At 35.6% G+C, this 19,953-nt stretch overlaps 1 protein-coding gene and 1 pseudogene across 1 annotated transcript in view; both read left to right on the top strand.

Annotated features, from left to right (window-relative positions):
- KLHL1 (kelch like family member 1) overlaps positions 1 to 19,953 on the top strand; it is a 423,432-nt gene that overhangs the window by 209,385 nt on the left and 194,094 nt on the right. The window lies entirely within an intron of this gene.
- LOC100440750 (26S proteasome regulatory subunit 4-like) lies at positions 12,448 to 13,871 on the top strand (annotated as a pseudogene).

Here is a 19,953-nt window from a genome sequence, read left to right as displayed (position 1 = left end):
TCCAACACATTCATCCCACCTCCTGAAATTTCCTATATTGGCTTCACTGTCTACATGGTAACTTATGCTAATAAATTGGTGGCTGAAATAGATTCTCCCTTTTCTTCACTCCCACCGTCCAAGTAACATCCATGTATGAAAAATCTTATTTTGAAATGTCTTTAAAATGTCCTCTAATCTATGTTGCTCCATTTTAACCTATCCTGCATCTTGCTAATAGAGTCTTCTTTTTATATAAACTTAATCATTGTCCTATTTAAAAACCTGAGAATTCTGTGAATTGGTTTCCCATTCTCTGTGATATCAAGATCCAATGCCTGACAAGCCCACCAAAACCCTCTTTAACAATGCTCTATTATGTTCAATCAGCATGTTTCTAGTTATCCCTTTTTCTATCCTTTCCAATTTTTCCCACAGAATAGAGTTTGTATTACCCATATTGCAGTTAACTTTCTTGCTACCTTGTCTATCTCTACCCATGACTTTCAATATCTAGCCAAGTATTTATATAAGTAAAACAGCTATTCATAACCTAAATTTACATATGAACACAAACGTTATTAACAATTGTTAATATATAAGTAATGTATAAATTCTTAAAATTTTTGAGAATTTCTCTAAGCACACAACTATCATGTAAATAGAGAAAAGATTCTACTTCAGAATATTACAATAGATATTTGCCATTTTGGAAACACTTGCAGTGTCAATGTCAGTGTTGCTTGTGGTATTTGAGTTGTCAATCTACCATTCATACTTTTTGCTTTTATACCCATGGTTCATCTATAAATGGTGATATATTTGTTTAACACACCTAAAGGTCAAATTGTTTTTAAAAATTAAAATTGTGTTTTAGAGCTTTGCTCACAAACATAAACCACCAATGGACCTATGTTACCAACCTATCAACTGCTTCTCTGTTTTTAAGTGAGGTAAGGATTAAGGAAAAACTTTAAGAAATAAGTGACATAGATTGCAAAAGTATTTTATACTTCTAAGATTTAAAGGAAAGTTTGAAAATCATAGACAATATTATTAATGTGAAAATAAGTATTTTAATCAGAAAAGTGAAAATTCATTTTCTTTGCAGAATAGCATAGATGATTTCAAAATATGGTAATTTAGTAATATTCCTAAAAACTGAGAAAGCTTGCTAATGTAACCTAAAATTCAAACTATATTTTTTCTATTCCAGTGAGAGTTATACTGTCTTCAGTAGATTTGATAAGATGGAGCAAGATGTCAAAAGTATGTGTAATAAATTCAGTCAAATGAATTTTTATTAGAAGTGAAGAAAGGATCATGTAGAAAAGTCAGAATATAAATTTTTGTCTCTTTTGTTAGCATGCTATTCTAGGCCTGAAAGAATGAAGCTTTAAATAAACCATATTTAAAAGAAATTTTTATTCAAGATAAAATGAGAGCAATAAAAATGTAATCCTAAGATTGTATTTTCTCTCATAATTAATAAGTATTCTATAAAATTTAGAAAATTCAAACCAAACAAGCAGAATTAAAGAAAACACTCAATATATCAACACTAAAGAATAACAATTTTAATATTAATTTGTACATTCTAGCTCTGTTTTCCCGGTTTGCAAATACAGCTGATACCTTAATCAAGTGGGTCTTGAAGGGTGCAAAAAAAAAAAAAAAAAAAACACACAGAGATTCTTCTTATAACTGTCCCTGTGAACTTATGCCTTTCCTTGCCCATTGAATAAAATCAAAGACAAAGACCATTATTTTTCTAATGAGTTTTAGGTAATAAAAATTCCTCCAGGAAAACTGAGTCACAGAAATAGCTTCACTTCTGTAATTAAAATGTCCAGTCTTATCCAATACTTATTAGGTGAATCCTCTGGAACCCCAGTAATTGCTTAATAAGTGAATAGTTCTCATGGGGTATTAAGAAGGAAAGAAAGTGTATAGTGTATTTACCTACTAAAAATTCCCAATGTGAAGCCACTTAGCTAATCAACATTCTTTACAGTTACTTTATTTCCTTGAGAGATTTTGAAACGCTGGGTTAATTTGGGGACATCAATTGATTAGCATGGTCATCATGTTAAATGATCTCCTGGGTTGCTGTGATAATTTACAAAGAATGTCTCACGTGTACATTTTCAAAACTTTGACTTATTTCATCCAGAGCTCTATTCCAAGCCATTTATTGTGATTATTTTAGACAAGGAGAGCGTGTCGTGTGATCCTGAGCATAAACTTTTGTAGATTCCCTGAATTTTAATATGCCCACTTAGAAAAGCTATTCAAAGCAGCAAACCTCATTGTACCTCACTGTCCTCATCTAAAAAAGGAAATAATGATATTATTGTTCACTGAATTATTAGAATTAAATAATATATTTAATAGCTTAAAAACTTAAAGCATGAAATCACAAGTTTATTACTGTTGCAACCATATCAAATCTTATGCAGTTGGCAGGAATTCAAGGCTTTCTCAATAAGTTAGATCAATTGAATTTGGTCTTACTTTTTAACATCCAGAATTTAATATCAATTTCTATCATGGAGTTGATCAATAATTTATTTAATTCATGGAAAGGGGAAATTGTCATATTACTTTTCCATATTAGTAATCATAAGGGATATGTAACTAATGCCAGCATTTGGTCAACTTAGACTATAAACAGAAGAAAGAACACCCCAAGTTCAGTGCATGGTGCTCTTATTGACATACAATTTTTAAAAATTAGTTCAAAATTAAAGGCATGATTTTAACTTTATAAAATTCAAAGAGCACTTCTATATTATCAGAATTGTTACTACATATAAGCAAGTGGTCTTCACACCACATTTTAAAAACCAACATGTAGATTCCATCACATTCTGTTGGACTAGGCAAAACCATTGCTTGAAGATTTATGACAAACATAATCTATCCTAACCTTGGAATTGAACCAACCCAGATAATCACTTCTATGTTCTCTATGTGGTTTGGAGGTAGGAAGCAAATTGAATTTACAGAAAACAGAAAGAAAACTGTAAGAAAAGCAGTTTTCAATGCTCTCTTAATTTTCTCTTTCAGGGTAGCCATGATATAGTTAGTTTTGCAGTTTTCCATTCTCTAGTTATTTTATTAAGACATATTATTATTGTAGAAAATACAGTTATGGAAGTCAACAGAGATAACAGATGAACTACAAACCATTGGTAATGAAGATTCCAATACAATTAAAGGAATCATATTATGAGCAGTGATTTAAAAACTCAGTATAGTTCAGCAGCATTTTATTTAAGCCATGCTGAAAGACAACATAACTTAATGATTAAGTATAAATTCTGGAGCCAGACTGTCTGGCTTTGAAGTCCTTCTCATTCATACACTGTGTAAAGTTGGATTACTTACTTAAATTGTCTGCGTTTGAGTTTTCACAAGTGGCAATCATGAACGGCCACATAGACTTTGACTTTAAGAGCAATTGTGAGAATAGCATGTATAAAAAATGAGTTACTAATTATTGTGTAAAGTTGTATCTTTATATAATACCAGGGCTAATGGGAATAAGATGCATAAAGAATAATTTCAATTTAGTGTGAAGACTGTATTACTAGTCAACTTCAGCTCTTTCAGTTGGTAGAAAGTTTGCTTTGACAGAAATGAGAACGTTGGAGATTTATAAGGATATTGAAGAGGGATTTGCACAATAGAAATCTCGCTGAAATACATATACTTTTTTATATTCATATTCTATTATTCTCAAGGTGAGAATCTTTATAATGATAACTTCAGCTGTACCAAATAATACCCTGGTTGAGACTCATAAAATTTAAACAAGGTAATACTGTCAGGAATTCTACTTTCATATTTCTTGACTTCAGCAAAGTTTAAACTTCCAAACTTAATGCATTTTTTTATTATTAAATGATAAATATTAAATTATTTTCATGAATCTTCTTTAAGATCATTTTGGTGTTCAAATTAAAAAATGAAAATCTCTCTGGTCTGCATATTAATATAATAATATATAGGTTAAATTTGTTTTACTGATCATTTCAAGTGTGTCTCTTTAAATACATAGGGCATATAGTAAACATTTCTTCAATGAACATAAAAATAAATATATCAAGAATGTGAGGGCCAGGTGCGGTGGCTCACGCCTGTAATCCCAGCACTTTGGGAGGCTGAGGCGAGTGGATCACGAGGTCAAGAGATCGAGACCATCCTGGCCAACATGGTGAAACCCCGTCTCTACTAAAAATACAAAAATTAGCTGGGCGTGGTGGCACTCGCCTGTAATCCCAGCTACTCTGGAGGCTGAGACAGGAGAATCTCTTGAACCTGGGAGGCGGAGGTTGCAGTGAGCTGAGATTGTACTACTGCATTCCAGCCTGGCGACAGAGCAAGACTCCATCTCAAAAAAAAAAAAAAAAAAAAAAAAAAAGGAATGTGAACAAGGGTTTTCTGCAAAGGAATCTGCAAAAAAGTTGTTATTCCAGTGAGCAGTTTGCAAACGAGACACAGCCCGTCTGGTATAAAAGGAAGGTGCTTTCTAGAGAACGAAGAAAGGGTTTGGGTTTTATAGCAAAAGTTCTCACTCAGATTTCAATCAGGCTTGTTTATGCAATTGAATAATTCAAACTTGCTAAGTGCTGACTGGCCACCACAGCTGAGTTCTGATTGGCTGGGGCAGATGCGCTCAGGTGGGTTGGTTCAAATGAGCTGGAATTGGTTGGTTTCCAAGCCTCAAACCTGAAATCTCTGTGAGATATTTCTTTCAAAAGGCAAGTGGGGGTATGGTGGGTTCTGGCTGCAGTTTATCTTGGCACCAGCAACAGGAACTGGTTTGGCTTCATTACAGAGAGGTCCTGTGATACTTTTACCACATCTTTCTGAGAACTTAGAGTACATGACCAATCCCTCACCCAGCCGTGGCTGCTTGCTTCTGCTTCAACTCACCTCAGTTAGCCACAGGGAGTCCACTGAGGATCCATCTATTTGAATAGATTCTCCATAATAGATCCTTTAATAAGACTTGTTGCTTTTAAAATGATAAGGCACACTATATCGGAAATAATTAACAAGCAATCATACATACTTTTTCATTATATATATAATGGAAAAGCTATGGTATTGAATTCTCTCTTTCAGTACTGTAGTTCTCCAAAATTATTTTAATTCTTCACTATTTACCCTGTAAAATGTTACAATAAGATTGTAAACACATCACTTGACTGAAAATACTCTTCAAGTATACCATGATAAATCTATGTCCTTTTTCTCAGTTCTCATTGTGCATGAGCTTTCTATATTTTGTTAATTAACCTCTCCTTAAAATGTTTCTGTCATTGCCTTATCTATCTCATGAGACTCTCCTTTTCTTCCTGTTCTAGGACCAGCCCATGTTGGACAAACACGAAAGAAATTTAAAACTTCATCAATTAAAAAGTCTCCAGATCATACCTGTTCAATACTTACCTTTCACGAACTTACATTTCTGGCTTCCTGTTAAATATTTCCAATATACTGTGCCTTAACATTTCAAAAGCGACAAGTCTTATAAAAAAAACTCATTGTGGGCTGGGCACAGTGGCTCACGCCTGTAATCCTAGCACTCTGGGAGGCTGAGGTGGGTAGATCACCTGAGGTTGGGAGTTCAAGACCAGCCTGACCAAGATGGAGAAACCCTGTCTCTACTAAAATACAAAAAAATTAGCCGGGCAAGGTGGTACATGCTTGTAACCCCAGCTGCTCAGAAGGCTGAGGCAGGAGAATCGGTTGAACCCATGAGGTAGAGGTTGCATTGAGCCGAGATCGCACCATTGCCCTCCAGCCTGGGCAACAAGAGTGAGACTCGATCTCAAAAAAAAAGAAAGAAAATGAAAAACTCATTGTGCTCCACAATATGTTAACTATCTCCTGAACATTTCCATTACTGCAGCAGATATCATCAATTTATTTTGCAACCACATTGCAAATTTGTTTCAAAATTTAGGTCAGCATTCAAAACATTGATCGCTATTTACCCTTTAAAATGTTACAATAAGATCGTAAACACATCACTTGACTGAAAATACTCTTGCCCCTAAACCCATTCTGCTGTATTTTTTGTTTTCTTTTGCCAAAAATATGTCATCTGTATACCCCTGACCAGAGTCACCATTGTCACCCAAGCATATCATAGATACTTCTTTCAAATTGTCTGCAACTCTTCCTTCACTGTTACATTTAATTTATCCCTCAACTCATTCTTGGAAATTAATTTGCCTACTCTAGTCCTTAGTACTATCCTAAGAAACAAAGTTAAATGTAAAGTGACTTAGGTTAAAGTGCCTGTACAGTAAAATAAATATTAGTTACATTTATATTCTTGATAATGGTAGGACATTTTCTTGTGATGTGGGTTCTTTTTCATTTTTTTTCTGTTTTCACAATTAAGAATTAAAATATGTTAACCGAAATAACATAATATAAATTAACCAAATAAGTCTTTGCATTTAACCAATGCTCTGTAAATATTTCCATTCTATTCTATCTATTTGCATGTACAGTGTCTTACAAATGTAAATATGACATGAGTTTCTTGTTTCTGTTTATGGTAATAATTAGATAAATAATTGATTCTTTCACGGAAGGAAAGATGTGCATTTTCCCTAGAACAGAACCAAAGACAAAGCTAATCGACCAAGGTTTTTTGGGATATGCAGTCTCAAGACTACAAATTTGAGGGGGAACAGGAAAGGAGGACAGGAAGTAGAGAAACCAAATGCAAGGTGATGTATCTCTCAGCTGTTCACAAATTAACAAGAAAATGGAGCTGGTAGTTTAATAAGGACAGATGCCTTCTAAACAGGCCATGTGGAACTACTGTGATGTAGAGCTGTCAATCAATGGGATAAAAGGAAAGGAATTATCTGCCAAATAATCTTGTCTTCTTTTTCTCAAAGATCAAAGTGTTTCCCTCTGTCATTATGTCTGTCTCTTCCAAATTATGTTAACCAACTCTGTTTGGCTGGTTTATATTCTGGATCCTAGTGCAGTAAAACTCTTACTGTGTCTACCAGCAAAAGTGCCCTTTCCACTAAAACCCGGCATCTCTTGCTCAACAAATCCTAAAGGTGTGGGTAAACAAAACACATATTCGTAAGTGGATTACTGGGAACAATGGTGAAAAAGGCTAATCCTAAATCCACATTTTGTTTCCCCTACCCGTAAATTCTAATAACTGGGGATACATAACAAATGTCAGCTGTTGGTTCAATTCATATGCTGTATCTTGGAGAACCATGCTGCAGCGTGCATTGAGCTATATTCAAAGCTGGTGTTTAACATGAAGTTTCATGAGGTATATGGTGAGACCAATGAATATTATGTTCGTGAGCCCATTGTTGTACTGTATTTGTCATAAAATAGGTTCATTTTTCCAAGGAATATTTTTAAGTATATGATACCAATGAATCAGAAATTTTATAGGCAATTCGATGTTATTGAAGGGCATAGAGGCAAACCCATATCCAGAGTATTTATCTATTCCAGAAAATATAAATGTCTGCCCTGCTCCAAGGTTGAAGGAGACCTATGTAGTTTACTTCCAACAGCTGGATTATCTCTCCTAAAGAAGTGTGCCATATTGAGAATTAACAATGTTATAGTAAGTTCAGCCTTTGTGAGGGAAAGCTCATATTTTAAGTCCATTCATAACTTCCATTTTGCTCTCATGGTCCTCTGCTTGTGGGCCTATTGTAGCAACTTTGAAATGGCTAAAGAGTGAAAATAGCTGTTGTTCATAGTACAAATTATTCTGTCTACCAGATTGTGGAGAGCCTCCTCTCTGATGGATACTGTCTGCTAAGCACTCAAGAAAGATTCTTTGTGATCACTCCGGTATTGTCATTTGGTTATCCCAGACCTCTTTCCCACTGATCTTTCTCTATTGTTCCTTTCCGGCATCTCAACAGCTAGCAAAGCTATTTGCCAGTGCCTAGAAAGCCGTGTATGTTGCTAACTAAGGCCATCTCACTTTTTCTTCAGAGTAGGCATCCAAGTGTGCTGTTCACAGCTTTGCCTACAAGATGGATTTCCTTGTATAACTATTATGACTAGCATCAATATATCGTGCTAATGCGCTTCTCGCCTAGGACTGAGTTCTCTCCTTTTTCACAAATTTGTTGTAAGGGGCCCTACTTAAGACCGTAAGATTGAGGTGAAGAATAGGCATGTACTTCTTAAGCAGAGGATGACCTTGCCACACAACTTTAGATGAGTGAACCAGGATTTTATCAATGAGAGTAGCTTGTTTCTTTTCCCAACATTCTTACCCCCATGTATACTTCCAGAACTAACTGATTTGCACATCATATTGTGCAAACTTCAGGGAAGCTTGCACAACCACCTGGATTTGCTTGCCCACGCCCCGTTAGAAATGGATAGTCTGAAGAGCCATGCAACAAATTGAGTTAAATCACATTTCTAGGTGCTTTCATAATTCAAAGATATCCAATAAATTTTATGCCTCATTTTTTTTCTGGTTGGACATTGCTCTTTACCTAGAGGATCTCTACTGCTATGCTCCAGACTAGATAATCAATGAAAAGTATACAGATGCAGAAGATCCTTGAAAATCATAAAATTCATCTCTCAACTTCTGGCATACATGTGTATAACTAGGTTACGTAGAATAATTGCTAGCTTCTACTGAGTGAATCCAATTACCATGGTGACATTATCAATAGAGTGGATGCCTGTGATGTTTTGTAGAATGTCAGGCCAATCAAGGTTTTGTAGACTGTATTATGTAAAAGAACAACAGCTCTGAGAAAGTGAAAGAGCTCTGTGAAAGTCTACTGTCATCTTTGTATATTAAAACAACCTGGTTTTGTGCTTCCCTGATAATTTTATGATAATGAACATTGAGAAGAAAGCATTTGTCCAATCAACAGTCTTATACCAAAGCCCTGGGCAACTATGAGGCTCTTCTCATTCCTGGGATTATCACCTGAGGGTTGCTCCATGCCTGAGGGGATACATTCTTCCTCCTTCCAATCTTCCTGAGTTTGGCTTGTGTTTCTTTCTTCTGGCTAACTCTAGACACCCTTTGTAGAGGAATCACACACAAAAAAAAAATGTGTAATTTTTATTGCATTTGTGATATCAATTGCAGCTGACCAAATTCCTTTAGCTTGAGTAATAATCCTTATGACAGACATGTCAGATGTCTCTGTCACCAAAGACTGAATACAGCATTGGACCACTTATAATCAATGGTGAGTCTCCAGGCCTTGTGCACAAGCCACATGTGGCATTGAATAGAAAAAAATTGTCTCAAGGATAGTTTTTTTTTTTTAATTCGTCAGACCGCTGATATTGTTTTAAAGAGGCAGTGGCACTAGGCATTATTAGTTGGATAGGTTCACAGTTTTCCACATGGCCCACTAAAATATCCTTAATGTCAGCAAGTCCTTTTGGGGCTTGGGGGTAAAGAAGAGCAGAAGTACATATAAACAATGCATATATACTAATAACATATTCAATAGTGGGGCCATAACATTGAAGTTTATAGAGGTTCAAAAGAACTCACTCATATCTGGGCCTGACAAGGGTCTCATTGGTGGTGACCTCAGATCCAAAAACAAAGAGTATTATTTGTTTCCCTGCGTCCTAGTGCCAAGTGTTGCGAGCGTCATTATGACCTGTGCACCACATAGCCAAAAGGTCCAAGAAGTGCACTTCTTTCCACCTCTCCGTTAAACTCTGATCTTGGCATAAGACCTCTGATCTCTGGGGTGCACAGGAACTCAGGCAAACTCCTTGTCTTGGTTTTAAAACCCAGTCCTGAGGTCCATGTAAAAGTTTGCATGGCTCTACAATTCATCCTTAGGTTTACTGGGAGGGCAGGAAGGAATGGCATTTGTGTCAGTAACGGAGGCTATCCTGGAGCAGGCCCTAGGGGGCCATCTAGGCAGGAATTATTTGGTGGAGAGCACATTAATCTCCTCCTTGGAGATCTCATTATTAACCACACTCTGAGATCTCTTGGGGAAGACCCTTGCCTAGGCTGATCAGGAGAGAGCACCCAGTGACCACTTTTATGCTGCACTTTCTACTGGTCAATCTTTGCTGATTTGACCATGACTACTTTTTCCACGGTGAGGAATTTGTCAGTTAAAACTTGGGTTATGTTGAAGTTCTATTGACCTGAGTTCCTGAGGTTTAACTGGACTCAGTAACCACAGGGAATGGTATGGATAAACCAATAAATCTAAATCTGGTTAGTAATCTCATCATCTGCTATTCTCATACTTTCTTTGTGGATCCAAAGAACAACAAGGTGGCTTGCAGGGCTTTTATGTCCACTACGAGACATGTTATTCAGTGGCAGCAGTGGACTCACCATGGGTGGGTCAAACCTGTTGGGACTCAAATAGTCATCAACTGAGGATGGTAAGGGTATCAGGTGTTCATGTCCTCTGACAGCCTGCCTTTCCCCTCCTCCTTAGGTAGTCAATGCACTCTGGAGGAAAGGGGCATTTAGTGACACACCCAGCAAGGAACCAATGTCCCTTGCTTGGTTTAACAATATTTTCTCATTTATTGTGAAGGCAAATTTAACTACGTTTCAAGGATATCTTTGGGCTACTGGACAGATCAATCTCTAAGTGTTCTATATAGTTTTTCAATAAAGTCACAAGTCTCAATTAGTTGTTGCATTGTAGAACGTCTGTTGATGTCAAGGACTGGCCTAGAGCTAACTGAAAGCATCATTTGATCCAATTCAGTGCTTGGGGTGTCCAAAATTTTTAAGACACATTGCCAGGGGACCATGAGTAATAGCCAGGTAACTGCTTCCACAGCTTTTTTAGAGCCTCTTTTGTCAGATTTCTAATTTGACTCAGAGATTAAGTTTGGCCAGGGGGTCAGAGGCACTTACTAAAGAGAAGGACGAAGGTTCCCCTGAAAATCAAAAGTTTTCTGTAAATAATGTTTCTTAAATAATGTCTAATTGTTTGATTTTTAAATAAATTATCAGGTATCCTTTCAAGGGGTTCAGTTGACTAGATAATACCACTAATATTATCAATACTATTCTATTGATCAAATGACAAAGCTTGTCTTCTCCATATCTTCAATTTATAAAAAGCCTTAAAAAGTATTTAAACAGGCCGGGCGCGGTGGCTCACACCTGTAATCCCAGCACATTGGGAGGCTGAGGCGGGCGGATCACGAGGTCAGGAGTCGAGACCAGCCTGGCCAATATGGTGAAACCCCGTTTCTATTAAAAAATACAAAAATTAGCCAGGTGTGGTGGTGCGTGCCTGTATTCCCAGCTACTCAGGAGGCTGAGGCAGGAGAATTGCTTGGACCCAGGAAGCAGAGGCTGCAGTGAGCCGAGATTGCACCACTGCACTCCAGCCTGGGCAACAGAGTGAGACTCTGTCTCAAAAATAAATAAATAAATAAAATAATTTAATACTTTGATGGTAAAGCCATCCCTTTTTCATCTTTGTATTTATGTTCTGTAGTAGAGTACTTAGCATATATGATACATTTGTATTGAATGACTAAAACATTTTATTGAATGACTGAGGGTCATCCATCAGCTTCATGCACTATTTTTTTTAATAACAAGCATGAAAAATTGATAAATTTGAAAAGCAGGCACACTGTGGTATGAAAAATTCTAAAGATTCTCCTGTCTGCCAAGGTGTCCTGATTATTCAAATACTTATCTAGCTATTACTGTGTAGGTACTTTGCAGAAGAAATTGGAATGACTAATTAACCAACGTTGAGATAGAGTGAATATCCAGGATTAGTCAAGTGTAGTGGCATGAGTCTGCAAAAGCAGAAGAGGAAGCCAGAAGTGCCAATCAGAGATATGGGAGAATAAGAAAGGAGAGAAGAGGCTGAAGGGGCTGCAAGAGAGATTCCAAGCATGAGAAGGATTCAACCTGCCATTGCTGTGTGTAAAGATGGAGGAAGTGGGGCAAATCAACCAATGTGAGAAGTGTCTTAACGCTGAATGACCTCCAGCCAACAGCCACAAAGAAAAAGGGGACCTCAGTACTATAATCACATAGAAGCAAATTCTACCAACAATGTGAATGAGCTTTAAAACAGATTTTCCTGGCTGGGCACGGTGGCTCACGCCTGTAATCTCAGCACTTTGGGAGGCAGAGGTGAGTGGATCACCTGAAGTCACAAGTTCAAGAGCAGCCTGATTCACCTGGCGAAACCCTGTCTCTACTAAAAAACACAACACTTAGCCAGGCATGGTGGTGCACACATGTAGTCTCAGCTACTATGGAGGCTGAGTCAGGAGAATCACTTGAACCTGGGAGATGGTAGTTGCAGTGAGCCGAGACCACACCACTGCAAACTTCAACTTGAGCGACAGAGCAAGACCTTGAAAAAAAAAAAAAAAAGAAAGAAAACAGAAACAGATTATTCCCAAATATTCCAAAAATTAAGGAACCTTGCCAAAATCTTGGTTTTCACTGGGTGAAACCTGAAGCAGAAAACTACCTGAGCTACACTCTGCCTGCACTTCTGACCTCCGGAACTGCAGTTTAATCAATAGGTATTTTTTAAAGCCACACAATTGATGGTGATTTGTTACAGCAGCAATAGGAAACTAATATACAAATCAACCCGTTTATATTACAAAATCAGAAAAATATCAAAGTGATTTAATGGCTCTGTTAAATGTGCCAATAGGATGGGCTTCTGTGAGAGATGCACCGTGACAGTGGCAGCTTGAGTGGCCAAGGCAAGATGGGTCACAGTCAGAGTGGTGGTCATGATACTGGAGGAGGCAAGAGTCCTAACACAGACAAGAAAAGAAGTGTGAACCTCTTGTACCAACTAGAGTGGGGAAAAATAGGAAAACAAAGGGACCAGATGCTGCCAACAAACTGCAACTGGTAACACCTCACATTCAGTGTCTATTTAAATTATTGAAATTAGAATTAAAGACTACCTTCTCATGGAGGAAGAATTCATTAGATATAAGGAAAAAATGAAACCATTAGAAGAAAAGCAAGAAGAGGAAAGCAAGATCAGAAGTGGCTGATCTGAGGGAGACTCTGACATCAGTAAGAACCTTGGAAGAGATCATTAATGACGGTCATACCACCGTGTCTACATTTGTGAGCTCAGAACACTACATCAGCATTCTGTCATTTGTAGACAAGGATCTGCTGGAACCAAGCTGCTTGGTTCTGCTCAACCGCAAGGTGCATGCCATGATAGAGGTGCTAGTTAGGGTGAAGAAGGTGGAAAAGGTCCCCAAGGAGACCTATGCCAATTTGGAGGATTGGCCAACCAAATCCCGGAAATTAAGGAATTTGTGGAGCTTCCTCTCACACATCCTGAATGTCATGAAAATATGAATATCAAGTCCTCTAAGGAGATCATTCTCTATGGTCCACCTGACACAGCTAAAACCTTGTTGACCAAATTAGTTGCAAACCAAACCTCAGCCATTTTGTTGGGATTGATTGGCTTTGAACTTTTTAAGAATTACTGAGGTGACGGGCCCAATTTCATATGGGAATTGTTTCAAGTTGCTGAAAATATGCACCTTCCATTGTGTTTATAGATGAAATTGATGCCATTAGGACAAAAAGATATGACTCAAATTTTGGTGGTGAGAGATAAATTCAGCCAATAATGTTGGAACTGTTGAACCAATTGGATGGATTTGGTTCAAGGGGAGATGTAAAAGATATTATGGCCACAAGACAAATAGAAATTTTGGAGCTCGCACTTATTAGACCAGATCGTATTGACTAGAAATTTGATTTCCCCCTACCTGATGGAAAGACTAAGAAGCACATCTTTCAGATTTGCACAAGCAGGATTACGCTGGCCAATGATATAATCCTGGACAACTCCATCATGGCTAAAGATGACCTCTCTTGTGCAGACCTCAAGGCAACGTGAATAGAAGTTGGTCTGGTGGCCATAAGAGAATATAGAATAAAAGTAACACAATGACTTCAAAAAAATCTAAATAAATGTTCTTTATAAAAAACAAGAAGGCACCCCTTAGGGTCTCTATCTCATATACCACAGTTGCCATCAGGAAAATGGTTGGGAGATTTCCTAACCCCCAGGTGAGGCTGGTGGAGTTGCCCAGTGAAATCCATTTTCCAGTTGATTTTTATTAGCAAACATCCTATGTGTCTTTTGGAGCGTGATGTGTAAGATGGCAACTGGGCACCCTTTGTCTGTTGGTCCCTATGCTCCAACACTGTGTTTCCCAAAAAAAGGTGCTCTTTCATGCACAATAAATACCTATAAATACATAAGTAAATAATTGCACATTTATAATGCTTGAAGAAATAATAAATAGCCATTTCCAGAATTGAGACCATCCAGGATGAAAATGTGAGGTATGAATTTCAGTCCTTGTTTATTTTTCCTGCATCTTAGGTACAAAATATATTAATGCTCCATTCATTTATGTTTTGTACCAACTTTCATATTTAGTGCATCATACATAACAATATATGTTGTAATGTAGCTAGTGGTTCTTTTGTTTGCTAAGAGATACATTAATGGCAGGTACTAAATTATTATTTGACAAACTCGAGAAATATTTCTTAAAAATTTATGTAGCTACCAAGCGGATTATCACTTTATTCCATTTTTTTTTATAAAGTAGATTATATTATTTCATTAGTTTCCATTTTAGGGTTTTGTTGGTGTTAATTTTTATAGTTTGCTTTTCATTTCCTCCTGAATTTCTTTGACAATTATTATAATTATTTCTCTTGTTCAGAAAAGCTTCAAAAATAGGTTAATGTAAGAATATATAGTGTTGTGATTTTTAAATGTTGGTTATAAGCAACTAGTAAATTATTCAGCCCAGAAGGGAAATAATCTAAATTCTTTTATTAAGCGATAAATGAATGCAAAATCATAATTAAAATTTTACATGCTTCTGTGGAGACCATTTAGACCTCAAATTGCAAAATTGTAATGTATTCCTCATTGAATAATGCTAACGCTGTCTTTTACTACAAAATAGTCAATGTGGTTATGTAAGTAACTTCTGTACTGACTTCTTTCTTTCTACACATACTTTTTATCCCAACTGTCTAACTATTTCTGATTATGCATATAACAGGCTTTCCTGAAGTATCATTTATGCTTATAAGCATAAGGACAAAAGACTAAATAAATCTTAGGTTGACAATAAAATTCTTTAGTTCCTGGAAAGTTGTTTTTTTTTTTTTTTTCTGAGAAGTTAGGGTATAAACTTTTTTTCAATTTTCTATAAGTACAGAATGAGCACCACCTGACACAATATACATACCTTCTTACAGATCAAAGTAGATTCTTCCAGCCACTTTTCTGAAAGATGTCCTAGAGCAGGAAAAGCAGAGATACTATCTTGGATTACAAGTTTCTTTTTCTAGTAAGGTCGTAGAGGAGCATTATTTTTGTTCTTTCATCAAGCACTGGAAATCATTTCAGAAAAATTATATGATCAGGTGCCCTGGACAGTTTACTGCAATGAAAAGAAACAGACCTCAACACATAGGTATGTTATTGTCTCATGATTTAATTTTCAATGATACTATTTTCTTCTAAGCTGTCAAAAACATATGGCTTTTATAAAGATGGTACAGAGATTTATCTTTTCTCCTAAACCTTCTAGCTCACACCATTCTCAATGACTGCTAGATACCTAAAGAATATTGGCAAATACCGATGTTCAGCAATTTATCAAAGAGGCAGAAGAGATAAGTTTAGGCTCTACCAGGAAGTTAATGTACCTAATATTACTAATTATAAAAATAAATACTACTACTCTAATAATTTATACATGCATATTTAAACTTTGCAAAGTAATTAACAAATTGAGAAATTTGTTAGTTTTGTTAAATCAAAAAAATAGAAGTAGTATTGTTTAGCTGACTGGAGTAATTTTTTTTTAAATAAAATTTATAAATTATTTCTATAGGCTCCTTTCTCCTACATTAGCAGACAATAGGTATCACATATTAAACTTTTGAGCAATATATATCCAGTATGAGAAGCAGACCAAATGATTACAAGAGTTAAAGAATCTTCCCAAAATAGTTGCAAATGTTTTGCATAACATTCCAAAGTTTAAATATTATTTTTTTCTAACATCAATTGATATTCTAAACAAACCAGCAAAATGTTTATTAACTCAATGTGGTTATAAAATCTATCTTCAAGGTGAGGAGATGATGTCTTAGAATTATTAAATGCATTTCCCTGGGAAATCATGACTAGAAAGGATCAGAATTAGAATATCATTCCTTTTTTATTAAAAAGTCAATGCTATTTCCACTATAATTTCTAACTCCTCTTATCTATTCAATAGCATTTTGTCTGAGACCACTTCCAGTCATAGAATCATATATATTTAAGGGACTTAAAATAACAAAATTTTATTTTCTCGTGTATGATAATCTTGAAAGATGTTCACCAGAAATTATTTCTGATACTAGAAACAGTTTTGAGATAATTATAAAATGCTTCTTTTTTAAAAAATTAATACTCTCATATTTTGTAAAAATATAGTTACTATGAATTAGGGAGCTACCACTTAGTGGGTGCTATAGAACTGATAAAGAAAACTGGCAGCCATTCACTTCAGTCCGGCAGAGTTGTATCTAGGTAATTTTGCTCTAGGTAAGGAAAACTCGGCAGAGGGTTTATGTATATGATAACAAAACATGTATGGCAGTTAGTAACTTTTCTGCATATTGCCATTATTAAGGAAGAAACTAACATATAATTTGAATACTTAAAGAAATTATATTCCGTGTTTATTTCCTAAGAGCTGATAACAAAATATAGAGAAAACAGGAAAACACCGTTAAACCTGTACACATTAACAGCCCTTTGAATACTTTTCTTCGTTGTATAATTTGAATAATATTAATTAAACAAGTATATGTTTGTATATTTAAGATTAAAATGTATGCAAAGAAGCAATATAGAGTCAAAAAATATCTGCTGATTGTTGTTTTATCTTTTCTAAAGCAATAAGAAAAATGCAGGTATATTCAGAGACATATATAGTTTCAACTAAAACTATATCTTTAGTTCTAGCCTCCTTTCCTGGTTTTGAAAATTAGGACCTTTTATACAGATTAAAGAATGGTAGTTCTTAGCCTTTACAAGGAGATACATATATATGTGTGTGTGTGTGTGTGTGTGTGTGTGTGGAAGAAAAATATTAATATGCAAAGATTTATAAAGGTGACAAACAGAATAGTAATTGATTTGCCCTTGGATGAAAGAAAATTACAAGAAGGCAGATGTTGCTTCAAAAATAGGACAATTTTCTAATAGAGCTATTCAGCAGTGATAGGGGCTTCCTCACAGGGTCGTGGGTTTCCCATCACTGAAAATAATTACCGGGTAATCAGTGCACAGTAAAAGTGCATGGAATGTAAATTAAATTAAGTGATTTCAAAGAATGTTTCCAATTTAAGAATATGTTAGATAGTGGTAATTCCTATTTGATATTCTGTCTAGATAATGAGAATTGGACCAGATGACACCAATATTTTCTTAGTGCTTTCTGAATCCATGATCTATTACAAACATTTTCTTTTTTTGGAAATTGTTATTGCAGAAAGGACAAAAATGTAGTCTGGTCTCTTTTATTTCACTTCCATTGTCACCCTCTTCAAATTACTAAATTTTTCTTCTTATTATAAAATGAATGTAATTATTTATAATACTATACTATCCCCCTCACTAGAAAGTAAAATTCTTAAGGCCAGAGCCTTTCTTTTTTTTAATATATATATTCCTAGTATTAAGCATATACTAGGCATAGAGAAAGAATCCCATAAAACATTATTGCTTGAATGACTGAATAATCAGAAAAATAGAGAAAATAAAGTAATGTTAATGTAGCCTCTAGAGCTAGCAAGAGGAGGCTGAAGGGAAGGGTAGGGTCAGATGCAGAATAGTAATGGCTAACACTTATGTATTCCTTTCTATGAGACAGGCACTCCTCTAAGGATAGTAAATTTAATTTAGTCTTCATACCTAATTCTGATAAGAATGCATTATCATGGATGCTATTTTCATCCTCATTTACATACAAGAAACCCAACTCCTTAATGTTCCACAGCTAGTAAGTAGCAGAGTTGACATCTAAATCCTGTCCAACTCCCCAAATTAAATCACCCATAGTCACCATGCCATGTTGTGCGACCCAGAAATATCAAGAGTTGTAAATAAAATCCAGGTGAGCACCTTAAGAGTAAGGATGCATATATGTTACATACGTCAAAGTAAGACATTAAGCTCAAAATAGATGGGTGAGGAGAACCAGAAAAAAATTAATCAAATAATAGATAGGCCAGGTTGTATAATGGAAAGTATCATAAGCTCAAGGACAAAAAGCTGAGTTTCTAATCCCAGCCTTATCTTGACCATGAGTATGACTATATGTGAGCTCCTCTTAGCTTCAGCATTCTCCCCAGTAAAATAACAAGTTGTGACAGTCTCATAATGAGTTTCCATTCCCTTTGAAATTCTAAGGTAGTGTTCAACAGTTCAGTCAGCAACTTTGACACGGGGATTAAAAATTCAGGCAAGGCAAATAATGAAAAGCCCAGTAAAGTTCGTTTTAAAGCCTGAAAAAGTTAGAATCTTGACAGCAATATGTCAGTGCAGCAACATTAAGGTAATTATTACTAAAAACTCTTGATACTTGAAGGGAGCTGCCTTTCTCAACTCTGCATTTTTAGAAAGTTTAAATTCTAAAAACCAATAGAAAATTATATATATATATATATACACACATACATATACATATACATACATATATTTTATATATATATATGTGTATATATATATACATATATATATATATATGACCTATGCAACATATATGCAGCCTTACTCTTAAGGTGCTCACCTGGATTTTATTTACAACTCTTGATATTTGCTATCCTCCATAAGGGACATAGGAAAACTAGTATTTCTTAAGGGAATTACTCTATAAAAGAAATAACTTAGAAATTCTTATTTTAAAGATTGGAAATAGTTGTGATGCTTTCTTAAGTTTATTTGAGATTTTTAAAGTAATTTTTTTAAATTATAATTTTTATAGATCTCTCCAATGATGTGTGTTAGTTTCCTAGATCTGCTGTACAAAGTTCCACAAAATGGGTGACTTAAAAGACATTACATTTACTTTTTTGCAGTTCTAATGACTGGAAATTCAAAGTCATATTATCCGCGGGGTCATGTTTTTTCCTAAAGTGTCTGGGGAAGAATCCTTTCTTGCTTCTTCCAGCTTCTGTTACTGACAATCCTTGTTATTCCTCAGTTTGTGGTAGCATAACTACACATAATCTCTGTCTCTATCTCAGATAGCCTTCTTCCCTTTGTGTTTCTCATTTCTTCACACTGAGTTCTACTCACTGTGTATCTGTGTATCTCAAAATTTCTCTTAGAAAGACCACAGTCATTAGATTATGGTCCACCCCAATCCAGTATGACTTTTTCTTAACTTAATCAACTATATCTGCAATGACTCTATTTCCATCTAAGGTCATATTCTTAGGTTAATATTAAATATAACCCTTGGAAGGCATGCTGCTATGATTTGTGTCCCCCCAAATTCCATATGTCAAAACCTAATCCCCATTGTGGTTATATTAAAAGCTGGAGGACATTGTGAGGTATTTGGGTCATAAGGGCTCTGCCTTGATAAGTGGGATTAGTGCCTTGTAAGAGGCCAGAAGAAGCTTGTTTGCTCCTTCAGCCATATGAGAATACAGCAAGAAAATGCTGTCTGCAAGGAAGGAGCCCTTGCCAGACAACAAATCTGCTGGTGCCTTGATGTTGGACTTTCTAGTCTCTAGAACTGTGAGCAATAATTTTCTGTAGTTTATAAATTATCCAGTCTAAGATGGTTTTATAGCAGCTCAGAAAATAAGTAAGACAGAAATTGATACCGAGGGGTATGGAGTTACTATAACAA

Source organism: Pongo abelii, chromosome 14 (genome assembly GCF_028885655.2).
Source record: "Pongo abelii isolate AG06213 chromosome 14, NHGRI_mPonAbe1-v2.0_pri, whole genome shotgun sequence".
In the NCBI taxonomy this organism is placed as follows: domain Eukaryota; kingdom Metazoa; phylum Chordata; class Mammalia; order Primates; family Hominidae; genus Pongo; species Pongo abelii.
Note: the sequence above shows the minus strand (reverse complement) of the source record. Positions and strands in the feature narration are given on the sequence as shown.